Here is an 18229-nt window from a genome sequence, read left to right as displayed (position 1 = left end):
TTAACAGAAGCCTCGGAATGTGGTGAAAATGCATAGAGAAAAGCTCTGAATAAAATGCAGAGTAAAAAACTAAAAATAAACTTCTTGTGTATAGCAAGCTCAAGTTCTCAGTTAAAGTAAAACGAAACATCTGTTAGGGACCTTTCAGTGGGTCTTTCAAGACGGAAAAGGAGAGGGGCAAGGTGAGAGGGGCTCTGAAAGTGACACCAAGTCTCATGAATTAGGACATTCAGTTTATATCCATTTGAGGAACTGGCAGAATCCGAGCCGAGTGAACCCACCTGAATTAAAGGAATGGCGAAGAAAGCATGTCCTCTTCTTTCATTTCTGAGCCTCCAAGAGATTTTTAAAAAATCCTCATCTGCTTCTCGGATTTCAGAAGCAAGTGCAAGTTAAATCTGAGATCATTGACATGACTTTTGCTGCTCATTTGATAAAGAAACATGGTTTCTTTTATGAAATTCTAAATATTTGCTAATATGTTGAATAGTTACTCTCTGGGCTGGCGGTTGGCGATGACGACGATATACTGACGATGATTATGATGGTGATGGTCCGCAATTGAGTGTTTAGTGTTCCTGCGATTATGACTAACAGAATATATGTCATTGTCTCAGTCTCTCAACGCGACCACAGGATATTATTATTACCCTCATTTTACAGCGCAGAAACGGAGGTTTGGGGTTTCAGAGTCGGTAGTGGTAGCTGCTGGAATTTACCCAGTGCTGTCTGAGCGCCTGTGCAGATACCATCTCTCCGGTAGTGGCATTTTGGAAAGAGCCAGTATTACTTCGATACATAATTTTAAAATACTAAATCTACAATTTTAAACATAGAAATTCTTTAAATTATATGCCTGTAGGTTGGTATTGGAATTGGTATTGGGTTTTCCTTCTAGGACATTCTCTCTGGGTACTGCCCACTACTTACTTCCATAGAGGGGCAGCCTGACAGATGGAAAAGGCAGAACTGTAATGCTAGATAGGTCAGCGTTCAAGTACTTGCTTCCATTCTCTCTAGCTGTATGAATTAAGGCGACTTCGTTACTGCAGCAGATGGAATTCTAAAGCTGCCCCCCCCCCAATTCCCATCCCCTGGTAATCAATCAAACACTAATATAAGTGCTGCAGCGAAGGGGTTTTGTAGATGTAATTAAAATCCCAAGTCACTGAATCTTAATGGAAATTATTTAGATATGCATGCTCCAATCACATGAGCCCTTTAAAAGACAGAAGTCAGAGATTGGAAGTGTAAGAAGGATCTGGCATGTCACTTACTGCTGGCTTTGATGATGGAGAGCGCGCAAGCCAAGGAATACTGGTGGCCTCTCAAAGCTGAGAAAGACCCTCCACTCACAGCCACCACGGCCACAGAGACCTCAGTCCACAACCACAAGAAACCAAATTCTTCCAGCCACCTAAATAAGCTCAGAAGTGACTCCCCCAAAGCTTCCAGTAAACACATCCATTACATTTGTGCTCATTTGTCATGAAGCCATAGAAACTAACATGGTTCCGCGCTCTAAGCTATGTCCTCAATAATGAAATAAAGGGTGGTCCTGCAAACCTTGCAGAGTGCTGGGTGGTTAAAATGAGGACGTAGCTGCTGTCCCTACAGTGTGCCTGTCACAGAACAGGCAGTCAGTAAATGTTGCTAATTACTCTGGGGGTCAAGGTCAAGGGGCTGGTGCACTTGAACACAGACAAAACATGACTCTAGCATAAAACCACAAACTAAATAGAAATTTGAATTAAATGATGATAAAGTATAAATTAAAGCAAAATGAACATGCACCCTACAAAGCTTATAGAGGAAGCTACTAACTCATGAAATACATTCCAGGAACTGACTTTAGGCCAGTGGCTTGTGAGTGGGTACGCATTTTTCCATGAGAATAACATTAGGATCTAGTGATTAGGGCTCAAGTTCATTAAGCCTCACTAACTTGTTAGGTGCCTACATGTCTTTAGAAGAACCAAGTCATAATAAGCAAGGTTTCTTTGAGGAAAACAACCCTTCTCATTTACACCATACTTTTTACTCTAAAATGAACTTACATCTATTTTGTATTTTAACCCACATAGCAATATTTTGAGGTAAGTGCAGGGAGGCAGAGACAGCAAGCTGATGACTCAGGATTTGTGCTAAGCAGAAGGTCTACATTTCCCCACACTCCTCACAGCTGGGATGAGGACATGTGACCAAGTTCTGGTCCATGGAATGCAGGCAGGAGTGATGTCACCTCCAAGTAAGGCTCGTAGGATCTGCCATTCTTTCAGGCTCTTTCATGGAGCACACAGATTGAACATGGAGGAGCCACCGAATGGAAGAAGGCTGAGTACCTGAATGGCTATGTGGAAGTCTACCCTTCAAACAACTGATTCCATTCCAGTGCATACAAAACATGAAATTTTAGTGTGTTAAGCCACAGAAATGTTCAGACTGTTCCATCAATTAGTTTTTATTGCAGCAACTAGCCTACCCTATTGTATTTGAATTTTCAAATAAGGTGCTATCATAACCAAGACCTAATGTATGCAGATTCTGCTTAGCCATCAGGTAACAGGAAGACAGGAAAGAGGTATCAGAGGTTGGAGAGACAGGTGACATGCATGTTATGCAGCAGCGAGGCACTTGCTAAAACTCACATCTGTGATGATCTGGTAGACCAACCACATACCTTCAGATGCAGCACCTTTAGAATTAAAGTGTTAACATGTGTTGGCAACTCTTGACTGCATTTAGAGCAAGAGATTCCAAGAAAAAGGGGGCTGGAGAGAGAATTTCAATTATTCAAACAAAAATGATAAAAACAGTGATTCCAAAATTTGAGCCTAGAAGGTTGGAGAAGCTTCTAGATGCCCACCAATAGAAAATAAAGTCTTGAAACGTTAATTTGTGCCTGGCTCCCACACCCATTTAACAGATGCAGTTCCAAGCAATTACATATTTGCCAGAGATCACATGACTTTATGAAGGGACAGATCCAGAATTCGAACTCGTATCTTGTGAATCTGGCTTCAGTTTCCTTTCGTACATTTTACAGCCAAAATGCTACAGTAAATCATAATTTTTCAAAACTGTGTCGATGGTTCAGGAGCTAAACAACAGTGAATTTCCTTGGGAACCAAATAAACTCTTCGTGCTTTTTATGGGAACTAGAACGTGAAATGACTGCTTCAGTTGCCCTAAAATGGGATCCCTGCACTGTTTCCATTTCCCATTTACAGGTCCTCGTTCTCCCTTTTATCTATGAGATTTGCCTCTTTTGGAGCAATGCTAATATTCTATTAAAAATTAGATTTGACAACTTGCTTTTTTGTCGGCGGGGACTATGGTATATATTTATATACACTATTGCTCTGATAAAATGTTCACAGTGGATGCCGAATAATTAACTATTGATTACTGAGCGAAAAAAATACTGAGTAGTACAAGACACATGCTAGAATTATGTGTGGTTTACTTCCACTGTTAGGTTGTAAATTACATGCAGAGGAGAAGACTAAGTTTATTTCACCCTGTGACTAGTCTTAGAACAACATCAAGCACACAGAGTACCCAAAAACTAACTGCTTATGAACAACTGAAAAGCACTTAATACTTTACATGAAATAGACATAAACATATACTATCAGATTGGAATCTGTGTTAATTTGGGTTCGCCCAGAGGCATATGCTGAAGCTAAGATTCAGGGGCCAATCATTTGTTTAGGAGGGGTATTAGTTTCTTGTTACTACTGTGACAATTTACCACAAACTTAGCGGTTCAAAACAACACAGATTCATGACCTTACAGTTGCAGAGGTGAGAAAAGCCAAACAGGTCTCACTGGGTAAAGTCAAGGTGTTGGTAGGCCAGCATTGCCTTTGGAGGCTCTAGGGGAGAATCTATTTCCCTGCCTTTTCCAGCTTCTAGGGGTGGCCTGCATTCCTTGGTTTGTGGCCCATTCTTCCATCTTCAAAGCTCATGGTGTAGCACCCCTCTGACCGTCCCTCTATAGTCACACCTTTCTCTGCCCACAACCTGGGAAGAGTCCCCGCCTTGAAGGGTTAATGTGACAACACTGGGGTCACTCCAATAATCCAGGCTATTAATCTTCCCCTGTGCAAAGTCCCTTTGCCATGTAAGGTAGCATTTGCACAGGGGGGTTAGGACCTGGACTTCTCTGAGAGGCCATTATTATGCCCACCACAAAAGATGACACCAGAAAACAAGGGAGTAGAACAAGGAAGAGACAGAAGTCAACTAAATGTGAATTAACAAGGCAGCCTTTACCAAGGGCAATGGGATCACAGCTCTTCCAGGATGCTCGAGACACAAGGCAGCATGCTTCAGAGCTACCCCGGGGCAGGGGAAGGGCCCACCAACTGCTCACCCATTGCCATTTGAAGGCTGCCATGATAATTAACTCTCTGACACTCTTGGCTTGCCCTGTGATGGCAAGTGTATTCCCAGAACAGAAAGAAAGCACTAAGAAGAGAGTTACAGATGTTCTTCTCAGGAACTTGCCATCAGGAGGAAGCCATGTTTGAAATCGTCTTTTTCGACCATATCCCTTTCAGAAGGGCAGAGGCCCAGAATGTGGGAGGAATTGCCCAAGTTCACATGATCAAAGAAGAACACTTGTGGTGGCTTCCACTTAGTATCCCAGGCCATTATATATCAGGTGCTACTTCAAGGGCTTGGCATATGCTTCCACATTTCATCTCCATAACTCTTTGACATGAATATTAATATTGTCCTAACAAACTTGGCCAACATCACACACCTAGGAGTAGCTTTAGATGTGACAAGTGGCTGTTTGGTGGAACAGAAGTCTTTGAAAGATGGGTTGGCTAACTATAGCTCACAGGCCAAATTTGGGTTGCCCTTATTTTTGTACAGCTCATGAACTAAGAACTAAACACATTATTCTAGATGTAGTCTTAACGAGCTTAAAAGATGCAGGACTATATCACCTTCTTAATTCTAGATGCTATATTTCTATTAATGCAATCCAAAAAAAAAGGAGCTCAACAAGCTAGCTCTATTATCAACTTACTCCATAAGTTGATAATAAACACATAACAATTTTTATTTTAAGCATGTTCCCTCTCTTCAGGATTTATACAGGTACAGTGGTGCCTTGACACACGAGCACTTTAAATCATGAGCAATTTGAGAGATGAGCAGTCACTCGCTGGATTTTTTGCTTTAAGTCATGAGGAGATATTTGAATCACGATCTTCCACCACCCTCCACTAGATGGGCTGCCTAACATTCTGAAAGGAAGAAACAAACTTCCATGGAAAGGTTTCTGTTGAAACGGCCTCTAAGTGAAAGCGAGGAAAGTGTGGTGAAAAAGCCAAAAGTCAGTGAAGAACATGATGATGATTAAGCAAAGTAAAAAAAATAGCAAAATGTTTAGTGATGAAGTTACATAACATACATAGTGCATCAGTTAAATTTTGCAATTAAATGTAGCGTTAAGTGTGTAGAGAGTAAGTTATGTTAAGTGATAGCACATGAAATGCAAACCTCCTCTGCCAGTCTCCGCCCTCTCTGCCAGCATCTTCACCTGACCTTTAAGGTAAATACACTTCATAAACCAGTTTACTTCTTTACATTCTTTATTATTATGTGTATATATATACATATACATATATATGTATATTTATTTGTTATTTGTAAAGTACATTTTCTTATTTAAAAGCATATAAAACAAAAAATTCATGTGGTTTTTGGGGGCCAGAACAGATTAATTGCATTCCTATTAATTTAAATGGGGAAATTTGATTTGACACACGAGCAAATTGTCACAAGCTGGGCCGTGAAACGAATTAAACTCGTGTGTCAAGGTACCACTGTAGTTTCTCTGCATTTACCTTTACAAATTTTTATTTACCCTTGTTACAGTTCATTTCGTTAGGTTCAGCCCACTAATCAGGGGTATGCAAATCTTTATCTCTGGCTCTCAACATCTCCTCTCACCTTTACAGCTACCTATGGGACACTGGCCTCTGAATGACTCCCCAGCTCTTAAAACACAGCAGAGTCAAAACAGAACACCTCATGTTTCTGTCCACACTGCATTGCCTCCTATGTGATCCTCACCCTCTAACTGCCCAGAGGATTGTATCATGGTCATCATCTCGAGGGAGCTACGTCCTAATATCTGACACACTCTCTAGCATATATGAGTACACTCACTAAATTTCAAAAGAAAAAAAAGAAGGAAGGGAGGAAGGGAGGAAGGGAAGAAAGGAGGAAGGGAGGAAGGGAGGAAGAGAGGAAGGAGAGGAGGGAGGGGGAAGAAGGGAAGGAGTGTATTTTTTTTTATATGTAGATCAGGTACACGGTGGCATAGGAACAGGTGATGTAGATAAGCTTCATAGATGTGTTATATAATGAAATGAATGAAGTAAAAAGATCCAGGTAACGTGTTTTGAAGACCAGTGCAAAGAGAAGCTGGCTTTTTCCAGAAATACCGGCGCAGGAGCGCGTCTTCCAGATCTTCAGCAGCAGGATGACGATGACCGCCAGATAGGATAAGTCCCCGGTGAGCAGGAAGATGTTCATGGTGGCGGCGGCTCAGACGGCCCCAGAGAGGAAGCGACGAAGATGGGAAGGAGGGTATTTTACACTTTTTTTTTTGCAAGAGAGACAGACAGACAGGGACAGACAGACCAGAAGGGAGAGAGATGAGAAAAATCAACTCATAGTTGCAGCACCTTAGTTATTCATTGATTGCTTTCTCATATGTGCCTTGACAGGAGAGCTACAGCAGACCCAGTGACCCTTTGCTCAAGCCAGCAACCTTTGGGCTCAAGCTGGTAAACCTTCCTCAAACCAGATGAGCCCACACTCAAGCCGGGGACCTCGGGGTTTTGAAACTAGGTTCTCCACATCCCAGTCCAACACTCTATCCACTGCGCCACCACCTGGTCAGTCAACCCTCCCCACTTGATATCACAACACTAGTCATGTTGATGGCGCTCTTCCTCTCTGGTAGATCCGTGCTGCTCACATTCAGGCACATAGGTCCAGCCCTGGTTCAAGTGAAAATTCTATTTCACCAGGTCTCACGAGTGGCCGGAAAGTGTATTTCTCAACAGCTCCAAGAACCCCACTCGAGGGTAAAACAAAGTTTGAAAACGAAATTTTAATGCCAAGTTATATTACTTCCAGGTACTTAATTTCCTCCACAGTGTGACAGAGCCGCAGGAAGCACAAGTTCGGAAAAGAAGCTGGAAATGAAAGATGCCATTTAACGAGTTTAACTGTGAACATTAGAGATTTGTTCAAAACAGTTGCTTTTTTTGGTAGCCATCACCCTATGGGCTCTTCTCTTATCCTACATGACATATTGTTTCACTTTCAAGGGGGTGCTTCTGGCGTCTAACGAGGTATGCCAGTGGTCTGCGCTGCCTGCAGCGGCTGGTGATATAATTGGGAGGTGCTTTCTGTCCTGATGTTGAGACACTAAAAGGGAAAAGACGAAGCCAGAAATGATTTCTCTGGGGGTACACATACCCGGTTAGTGCTCACAATGAACCTGTTAACATCTTCTCCTCTGCTTCTCCTCCCGGGAGATTTTGTCTCCTGACAGTTTTGAAAGAGACTTTCCCAAGTGCTGAGTCTCTATTTTTTACAGTAAAGTGTTTGCCTAGACCAGTGGTCGGCAAACTGTGGCTCATGAGCCACAAGCGGCTCTTTGGCCCCTTGAGTGTGGCTCTTCCACAAAATACCACGTGTGGGCGCTACCTCGATAAGGAATGTACCTACCTATATAGTATAAGTTTAAAAAATTTGGCTCTTGGCCCTGGCCGGTTGGCTCAGTGGTAGAGCGTCGGCCTGGCGTGCGGAAGTCCCGGGTTTGATTCCTGGCCAGGGCACACAGGAGAGGCGCCCATCTGCTTCTCCACCCCTCCCCCTCTCCTTCCTCTCTGTCTCTCTCTTCCCCTCCCGCAGCCAAGGCTCCATTGGAGCAAAAGATGGCCCGGGCGCTGGGGATGGCTCCTTGGCCTCTGCCCCAGGCGCTAGAGTGGCTCTGGTTGCGACAGAGCAATGCCCTGGAGGGGTAGAGCATCACTCCCTGGTGGGCGTGCCGGGTGGATCCCGGTCGGGCGCATGCAGGAGTCTGACTGCCTCCCCGTTTCCAGCTTCAGAAAAATACAAAAAAAAAAAAAAAAAAAAAATTGGCTCTCAAAAGAAATTTCAATCGTTGTACTGTTGATATTTGGCTTTGTTGACTAATGAGTTTGCCGACCACTGGCCTAGATGAAGTCATCTCTTTTGGAATTTGAGACTTTTCTATGAAAATACAGCTAAACCCACAAGCTGTAAAGAATCATCATTATTCACTTAGAAATACCTTTTAGGTGGCTGGGGCTCTGGAATTTCCTGGATTATAGGTTTGGGGAAGTTTAGACAGGCCAAAGGTCTCTTCCCCCCAGAAAAGTGGTCCTAGGGAGTTTGCCACGTCCTAAATTGAGAGGGACCATGGAAAGTGGGTTATTTATAATTACTTAATCAAGATCTTATATTTGATACATTTTAATAATTAACATTTATTGTATACACATTGATAAAATTTGAAAATATTTACTGAGAAATATTGTGATTGTAGTTTTTAAGTGTAGCTTAAACGTTATACTGTTCTACTACAGTAATACCTTAGTGTTGCAATGTAGTTAATACTACAACACTAAGGATTTGTAACTTTCTCTTTATTTCTTAGCTCAGAAAGCAAGTAGAGATGCTTCCTACACATGTTTGTTTTTCAAAGTGAGACCATAACTGCCCTAATGTTTCTCTAAGAAATATCCCCTTGCATAGATATAGCATTTTTGATCATCAGGGCAAAAGTGACCCTTCATGTGCACAGAGTGGAAGTGTTAGGCCCATTTATGAAATAATATCCCATTATTTAGATGGCAGTATCTCCAAACTGTTATTCACCAGCCAGTCTTAGGAGCATGGTGTGGGGCAGGGGTCCCCAAACTACGGCCCGCAGGCCACATGCGGCCCCCTGAGGCCATTTATCCAGCCCCCGCCGCACTTCCGGAAGGGGCACCTCTTTCATTGGTGGTCAGTGAGAGGAGCACATTGACCATCTCATTAGCCAAAAGCAGGTCCATCGTTCCCATTGAAATACTGGTCAGTTTGTTGATTTAAATTTACTTGTTCTTTATTTTAAATATTGTATTTGTTCCTTTTTTTTTTTTTTACTTTAAAATAAGATATGTGCAGTGTGCATAGGGATTTGTTCATAGTTTTTTTATAGTCCGGCCCTCCAACGGTCTGAGAGACAGTGAACTGGCCCCCTGTGTAAAAAGTTTGGGGACCCCTGGTGTGGGGTATGCCCATGCTGGGGCCCTGCCCAGCAGTATCGAGCATAGCAGGGCTGCCTTTACATCATTTTTATGTTGAATCCCACTCCTTTCATTATTCTTTTCTTTCCCTTCTTTTCCAAGTGAGAGGAGAGGAGATACAGAGACAGACTCCTGCATGTGCCCCAACTGGGATCCACCTGGCAACTCCTGTCTGGGGCCGATGCTCTGCCCATATGGGGCCAGGCTCACAACAGAGCTATTTTTAGTGCCTGAGGTAGAAGCTCTACAGAGCCATCCTCAGTGCCAGGGCTGATATGCTCAAATCAATCAGGCCATGGCTGTGGGAAGAAAAGAGAGAGAAAGAGAGAGTGAAGGGGGAGAGGTGGAGAAGAAGATGGTCACTTCTCCTGTGTGCCCTGACTGGGAATCAAACCTGGGACATCCATATGGCAGGCAGCCGCTCTACCATTGAGCCAACTGGCCAGGGCCCTTTTATATTCTTCAAGAAGTGTAAAACTGGCCTGACCAGGTGGTGGCACAGTGGATAGAGCATCAACGTGGGATTCTAAGGACACAGATTCAAAACCTCAAGGTCACAGGCTTGAGCGCAGGCTCACCAGCTTGAGTGCAGGGTTGCCTGCTTGAGCGTGGGATCATAGACATGACCCCATGGTCACTGGCTTGAGCCTAAAGGTTGCTGGCTTGAAGTCCAAGATCGCTGGCTTGAGCAAGGGGTCACTCGCTCTGCTGTAGCCCCCCGGTCAAGGCACATATGAGAAAGCAATCAGTGACCAACTAAGGAGACTAAGAAGCTGCAGTGAAGACTTGATGCTTCTCATCTCTCTCTCTTCCGGTCTGTCTTCCTGTCTGTCTGTCCCTATCTGTCCCTCTCTCTGTCTTTGTCACAAAGAAAAATAAGAGGAAGGGTTCAGTCAAGTTAGCATTGTAGGGGACACCACCGGCGACCAACTTTATGGCCTCTGTAACTCTCTACATCCACCTGCAGGTATATATTTATATTTAGTTTTACTGACTTTGTAGCAGTCATGCCGAGCTCGGGGCGACTGGCTTCCACCCACCGCAAACTCGCCCTGGAGTAAAATGACCAGTTCCACTGCCCATGCATTCTTGCTAGTCTGTTTTTCAAGTGCCTCATCTTTTAATACAAATGAGTGGCTAGAAATCATTATTTGCGGACAGCCTTTGATATAACAACAACAAAAAGCCTAAAATATAACAAAAAGTTGACTTTCAAGAAAATAGATAATTCAAAGAACAGAAAATAACTTGAAAATCTGAAAATGCTCAGAAATATTTGGGAAATTCTTGCATCCATAAAACAAAAAACAGCACGAACTTTAGGAAATGACAATGGGCACATGACGCCTTAAGGGACACAAGAGGACCGATTGTGCAAAACCATACAAGAATGGTCCACATAGGAGGTCAATCATCCAGATTAGAATAAGGAGTTCCAAATGAATGGAATAAATTCTAAGCAACAGGCAGATGGAATTAGAAAGTGGAGAAAATTAATAACATGATCTGTAAGTCATGCATTTTTTTATTCCCAAAGGGGGGGAAAAACAATAGTAAATAGAAACTACAGAAAAACAAACACTTCAAATTGTACAAGGAAAGAATGCTTCAAATATGAAGCAAGCTCAGATGTGGCCTGGTTCGAACACTGCCAGGGGTATGAGAAGGGGAATCTACTTGGGCACTGGCACGTGGATGAAGACTACAATCCCAGATGAGGAAACTCAGTCGCAGCATCTGACTTCGCTAGTCAGTGAACAATATTTAAGTGATTGTTATAGTGGAAGTATGAGTTACAGTTTTCCATTTCTAGAGTACATCTCTAGGCAAAGCAGGTAAGACTTATCACAGCTGTGGGACAGAATGGAATATTACCAACTCTGACAGTGTGCAAGCACTCGGGGAAGGGAGGCAATGGAAGAGTGTTGTTCTCAGGAAGCAGGAAGTCCAGATACTGTCCCTACTTAAAGAAGATCACTTACCACTCTATATGTTATATAAACATCTAACTATGCTGTTCACCTGAAAATAATATAAATAATAAAATGGCAACAAATACTTACCTATCTCAACAATTAATTCAAATGAAAATGGATTAAATGCCCCAAGACATACAGTGACTGGATGGATAAGAAAATAAGACCCTCCTCCAGGCAGTTGCCCAGTGGATAGAGCATCAGCCTTGGAAGCTGATAACTCAGGTTGGAAACACCTAGGTTGCAGGCTTGAGCGTAGGCTCATCCAGCTTGAGTGCAGGATCACATGCTTGAGTGCAAGGTTGCCGGCTTGAGTGTGGGATCACAGACATGACCCAATGGTCGCTGGCTTGAGCCCAAAGGTCGCTAGCTTAAAACCCAACGTTGCTGGCTTAAGCAAGGGTTCACTGGCTCAGCTGGAGTCCCCCAGTCAAGGCACATATGAGAAAGGAATCTATTAACAACTAAGGTGCCACAACTATCAGTTGATATTTCTCATCTTCCTTCCTATCTGTCCTTGCCTGACTGTTTTTCTCGGGAGGGGGGGAGGCTTATATAACAAGCAGTAGTATTTACAATATTATTACTGCAGCAGTATTTACAATAACCAGAATATGGAAGCAATTTAAGTATCCATCAGCAGATGAATGGATAAAGAAATAGTGCATTTATACTAAAAATCATTGAATTGTTAAAAAAAAAAAAAAAAGTTGTGAATTCCCCTCACCAAACTTTCATGTATGTCATGCTGCCTAGGTGACAATATGATGACCTACAGACTAGAACAAAGAAAACTGGATAACAGATGCTTTGTGCTAAATGGCACATCACTGAGCACTTCCTATGTGCAGGGTCCCATGTTGGTCCTGAATAGGGATTTTCCCTTTAAATTCTCCCCATAGGCCTGAAAGTTAAATGCTATTATTATCATCAATTTACAGATGAGAAAAATGATGTACTGGAAATATAAGCAAAGTCAACCAGCTGGTGATCAGTGCTGAAGCTCATATTTGAACCCAGGGAGTCTGGGGGCAGAGCCTACAATATCTCTCTCTTTCTCCCCCCCCCATAAAGTATTTTAGCTAATTGTTAACTGTCCTAGTTGACACTTAGGTGGTAGAACAGCCCTGTCTTTACCAAAGAAAGGAAGGTGGGAACTCAGCCTGGCCACTTGTAACTGACATTCTCCAGGCCCCCATTGCTGTTGACCATAGTTGGCCATTGTTTAATGATTTCCTTCTTTGTATCAGTACATAGATTGCCTTAACTCTGATAATCAGCTTCAAGCTCATCCTTCTGAGTTTTCCAAAACGTAAAATATTTTGGAAAAATCAGCCAGCCTTTTTTTATTGGAAAAACACTTAGTCAAGCAAAACTGCCTATTTTCAGAAATGCCTTGAATGAGTAAAGCACTAGTCAAATTCCACATTGACTGTGTTTCCATGAGTCATATATAAGAAAAGGAAGTTCACGGGTGATCACAAGACAATGGCATCTGAAAGGAAACTCCTGCCGAATAGACAACTCTGATGTGGTTAAAATCACAGCTAACACACACATAATATTTACTATGCCCTCAGTACTGTTTTAAGTGCTTTATATTTACTCATTTGATATTCACAATAACTCATAGGGTACGTTGACTAGTCCCTTCTTTAAGTGATGAAACAGGAATGAAGGTTTACACAGCCAGGTCAAGGCAGAGCTGGGGTGTGGAAGCAGACAGTTCACACTGTGAACTGCTACCCTCACTAACCACTCTGGATGATTGATGGATGAGCACGCTGGAGCCTCTGCAACTAGAGATTACTGGGAAAGATTAATGCAACACATTGAAATCAAGTCCATTTCACGGTTGTCATCATTTCCACACGCTCAGAAAAGAGTTTTGTCAGTAAGTGATGCTTGTTGCAACTTAGGTGAACCTGAGCAAGTTGTTTAAACACACAAAAGAAGCCATAAGGGCTACTCCAAGTTAGACGCCAGATGAATTACCAGGAAATATATGGGCTACACAGCCAGGAAGTCATTCCTCTTTTTCAATCAAATCGTATTTCTCATGTTTACATGGGATGGAATTATTCAAGAGAAAAAGCGAACAGTATAGCCAACTAGTCTACTATAATTTCAAACAATGTCATGGTTCATTAGATATTTCGGTGTGCTCAGCCAATAAGTGTTTTTTAATGGAGAATGATTACAAACCTAAGTAAATAAAAAAATCCATAATAATAAATCATGATCAAGTAGGCTTTACCCTAGGAATTCAAGGAGGTTCAACATTAGTACAGCTACTAATAGAACACCCTATGTATTTATTTTAAAGGATGATAAAAACATTATCATTCTAACAGATGCTAAAATATATTTTACAAAATGTCAGGGGCTTTCTAGATTAAAAGAAAAATATAACTACTAATAAGTCAAGATAGAAGGCAAGTGCTTTATCTTGGTCAAGGGTATCTACCAGAAATTAGAAGTGGTCCCGTTATACTCCGGAGCAAGGCAAAGAGGCCTATATTCAACATCATACCATAAGCCTTCATCAATATATAAGACAAGAAAATGAAAAAGAAACCTTAAATGTGGAAAAGAACTATGCCAAACTGCTACTATTGTCAGGTGAATGATTTTCTACCTACAAAAGCAACCCTGTTAAATTAAAGTTTACTAGAACTAATATGAAAGCAATAAGGTCACTGGATATAAGACCAACATATAAGTTAATGGATTTCATATATGCCATCAATAACTAAATTGAAAAGATAATGGAAAAAGAGACTTCATCTAAGTCAGCAAAACTATCAAGAAACAAGCCAAAAAATAAATTTAAAGTACTGAGGTATTACATTCATAAGAATTGCACCAGATCAATATGAAAGTTTTGCAAAAATAAAAATCTGGCAATTGTCGGTAGCACTTTGATGAATAATTAGCACCAAATGGGAGCATGTCAGCCACTAAAGTCTCAAGAGGGAGAGATGCTGAATTATTCACTTTGGCTGCCCAATCTCATTTGTCAAGTAATTGATATTTTGCCAATGCAGCCAGCTTCAAAGGCAAAAGCAGCCTCCGTCCCTCGGGCATTTATCTTCATGCCGTCAAGTGTGTCTCAGGCCCTCCCCTGGCAGAAGGGCCCGCGATGCCTTTCTGACCAGCATTCTGTCACACAATGCCCTGAACAGGAGGGACTGCCCAAAGGCTGCTGTGTGGCGCAGTTATTGTGAATTGCCTGTTTCAAGGAACATGAACGACTTCATTTATTGAGCAAGAGCCCACCTGGGTCTCTTCTTATTCAGACCACGTTGCTGTCAAAGCTGTTTGGAGATGTGTATAGCTCCAAGATGTTATAGTAATGAATTCAGGTGTAATGTAAAGGCACAGAATTACATAGACTGCAAAGCAATGTGTTTGGTAATCCACCAAATGAAGAAAACATACATGTCACAGAGAAAAGGACTCTAGATAAAAATTCGGGAGATGATAAAAGACCTAGAGGTCTATAAAACCTGCAAGAAGACCCTAAGTCAAGATTGATTAAAGGGTTCTAAGAGCTACAGCCAGAAATGAAGAATGGCGAGATTCGCAAGGAAGAAGATAGGAATGCAGTTATAAGCGTAACTAATTGTATGGTTCCAAGCCATTAGTTTCCAATCATTTAAAACAGGAAAAGAATCTGGGATGTTTGCTCTCTTCAGGAAAAGACTGAGCTATGACTCTCCCATAGGGTCGGTCCGGAAAGATGTCTCCTAGGAATAAATACATCAAGGCTGCTGAGGGGCTGTTGAGGGGCTAAAAAAGTAAGTCTTTCAGCAGCAATGATTTCCTAAAAGGATTAACTCTTTAATATGTCCATAAATTCTATGGACCCAAGCATTCTTCACCCCCACCAAAAGAGCAACTGGATAAGAGTTATTAAATTTATTTACTAGAACAAATCTTTACATACCAGGATTTCAGTAACCTTATGCTTTTGGTATATTTAACCCTTTTCCCTGACTTCCAAGGTGATATGTGTTCGTTGTAGAAAGCATTATTATTTGTCATTGTTAAAAACAGAAGTATACCTGACCAGGTGGTGGTGCAGTGGATAGAGCATCCTGGGACGCTGAGGACTCATGTTCAAAACCCTGAGGTCACCAGCTTAGGCATGGGCTCATCGAGCTCGAGCACAGGCTCACCAGCCTGAGCATGGGGTTACCAGCCTGAGCTTGTGATCATCAACATGACCCCATGGTCACTGGCTTGAAGCCAAGGTTGCTGGCTTGAGCAAGGGGTCACTGGCTCAGCTGGAGCATCCTGGTCAAGGCACATATAAGAAAGCAACCAATGAACAACTAAGATGCTGCAACAAAGAGTTAATGCTTCCCATTTCTCTCCCTTCCTGTCTCTCTTTCACAAAAAATAAGAATAATAAAAAACAATAAAAAATAAAAACACAAGAGTGACTTTTACAGATGTGTCTTGTCATTTACGGAACCTCCCTGAGGTGTGCAGAGTTGGAGGTAGAGACACCCACTGCTCAGGTCCCGAGCCCTGCTTTCCATCTCTGTCACTAGTCATTCTTACAGGAATCTGAGAGAGCCTCACTTCGGGGAGGATACAACATTTTGAAGACTGTGAGCTTAGGTTATTAGTTTAGGAAACCTTCTAAAACTCTATTGGCCACCATTTCAAGACCTACAAATGTCGACAATCACCACTTCCCACAATAATTGTGAATGTAAGAGGGTGCAGAAGCTTTGTACAAATGCCTGTCCATTCCTCTGAAATGTAAACACAGAGTTCCCATAGAACCCAGCAACTCCACTCCTAGAGTTATCTCCAAGAGAAGTGAAAACGTGTGCATGCAAGAATGTGTACACAAGCGTCATAGCAGCATTGTTCATAACGGCGGGAAAAGCAGAAACAGCCCAACTGTCTGTCAAACGATGAATGGTGTACTACACAGCAGGACATCACTGTGCAGCAAAAGGAATATAGCGCGATCCACACATGCTGCGGCACAGATCACCTTGGAAACGTTATGCTAAATGAGTCAGTCCCAAAAGGCCACATGTTGTATGTCTGCATTTATATAAAATGTCCACAACGGGCAAATCCATAGACACAGAAAGGAGAGTAGTGGTTGCCAGGGGCTGGGGAGGAGGGGAGGAATGAGGACTGACTGCTAAAGGACACAAGATTTCTTTCTGATAAAAATGTTCTGAAATTAGATAGTGATGATAGTTATACAACTCTGTGACTATACTAAAAAATGCCTGATATGTACACCTGAAAAGTGTGAATTTGGGGTATGTAAATTACAGCTCAAGGAAGCTGTTGTTAAAAAAATAACTTTGTGCCCTGGCTGGTTGGCTCAGTGGTAGAGCATTGGCCTGGCGTGCAGGAGTCCCGGGTTCGATTCCCGGCCAGGGCACACAGGAGAAGCGCCCATCTGCTTCTCCACCCCTCCCCCTCTCCTTCCTCTCTGTCTCTCTCTTTCCCTCCTGCAGCGGAGGCTCCATTGGAGCAAAGTTGGCCCGGGTGCTGGGGATGGCTCTATGGCCTCTGCCTCAGGTGCTAGAATGGCTCTGGTTGCAACAGAGAAATGGCCCAGATGGGCAGAGCGTCGCCCTCTGGTGGATGTGCCGGGTGGATCCCGGTCGGGTGCATGCAGGAGTCTGTCTGACTGCCTCCCCGTTTCCAACTTCAGAAACACACACACACACACACACACACACACACACACACACAAACCCCTCTGCATTCTGTTATATGTCAGTAATCCTACTGTCAGTATTTGTATGTAGGATAATGAGGTACAGTCATCCGCCGTACTGGAATTTATACTGGTTTTAAATAATGAAAATCTGTTGTAACTGTTTGCAGTTTCTCATGTATGGATATCAAGCAGAAAACTGCACAGAAAGATACCCTGTTTCTAGAAATTTGTGAGTGGATTAAACTATACTCACTGAGAAAATATATGCACTTGAAAAGCCTGCCTTTGAGAAGCATTTCAGCAAGCTCTTCTTATTTTCTATAAAAACAGGGAGCTCTTCTAAGTGAAGGAAAGAAGGTGTTGGGTTACTATCTACTGAAATGCTTAGTCGGAACAAAATTATCTAATGAGGAACCCGATAGGCTGGTTTGGAGGGGAAAGGTTGATACATGAAAGTGACAAAATCCAGAGCAGCCCACTTATGTGGTGATGTCTCATTAAGAGACTTGCAGAAGTAAATTTACCTCATGGCAAAAACTTTTGCCCTCACTCCCCAAGTCCCCCCTTAATCTGTGTGAACTTTAAACTTAATGCTAGTTTAGGAAAACCCAGCCAACCAGCCTAAAACCCAGTGATGAGACAGGCTTACAACACTCCTTCCCATTAAAATGTAAGAAAGTAATTAGTCAGCCACCATTGAGAAGAAAAAAAAAAGACTAATTAGGTATGCATTTAAGAATCAGCCTTACATTAAAAAAAGCAGGGGTTGAAAGAGAAGAGAGAATGACAGGGTAAGGGGAAAACAGAATGCAATACAAATTATAGCAGCTTTCCTGGTTCTGAGGGCTGGATGGCCCCGAGTGAGGGTCTGATACTTTTTAAACATAATGCAATGATAAAAAGGTTTGAAAGAATCCATTCAGACTTTAGAAAGATTTAGATCATGATTCTACAGAGATGGAGTCTCCCAGAGGTCAATTACCACATTATAATTCTTTGTATCCTCCCTTTCATATGACCTACATTATTTTTGGCCAATCTTAATTTCCAAGATTTGGTTTTATCATCCCCATAAATATATACGTAGTTGTCAAACCATGCCCTGATGTTTGGTTTAGAAAATAATATCATCTATTTCTAGCCCCAAACACAATGCCTCAAAGAACATTTGGTGAATTACTAAACAAATGATT

At 42.2% G+C, this 18229-nt stretch overlaps 1 protein-coding gene across 1 annotated transcript in view; it reads right to left on the bottom strand.

Moving 5' to 3' along the window:
• The window catches only part of ARHGAP6 (Rho GTPase activating protein 6), a 460565-nt gene that overhangs the window by 370517 nt on the left and 71819 nt on the right, over positions 1 to 18229 (bottom strand). The gene's annotated exons all lie outside the window — the stretch shown is intronic.

This window comes from Saccopteryx bilineata, chromosome X, assembly GCF_036850765.1.
Source record: "Saccopteryx bilineata isolate mSacBil1 chromosome X, mSacBil1_pri_phased_curated, whole genome shotgun sequence".
NCBI classification, from domain to species: domain Eukaryota; kingdom Metazoa; phylum Chordata; class Mammalia; order Chiroptera; family Emballonuridae; genus Saccopteryx; species Saccopteryx bilineata.
Note: the sequence above shows the minus strand (reverse complement) of the source record. Positions and strands in the feature narration are given on the sequence as shown.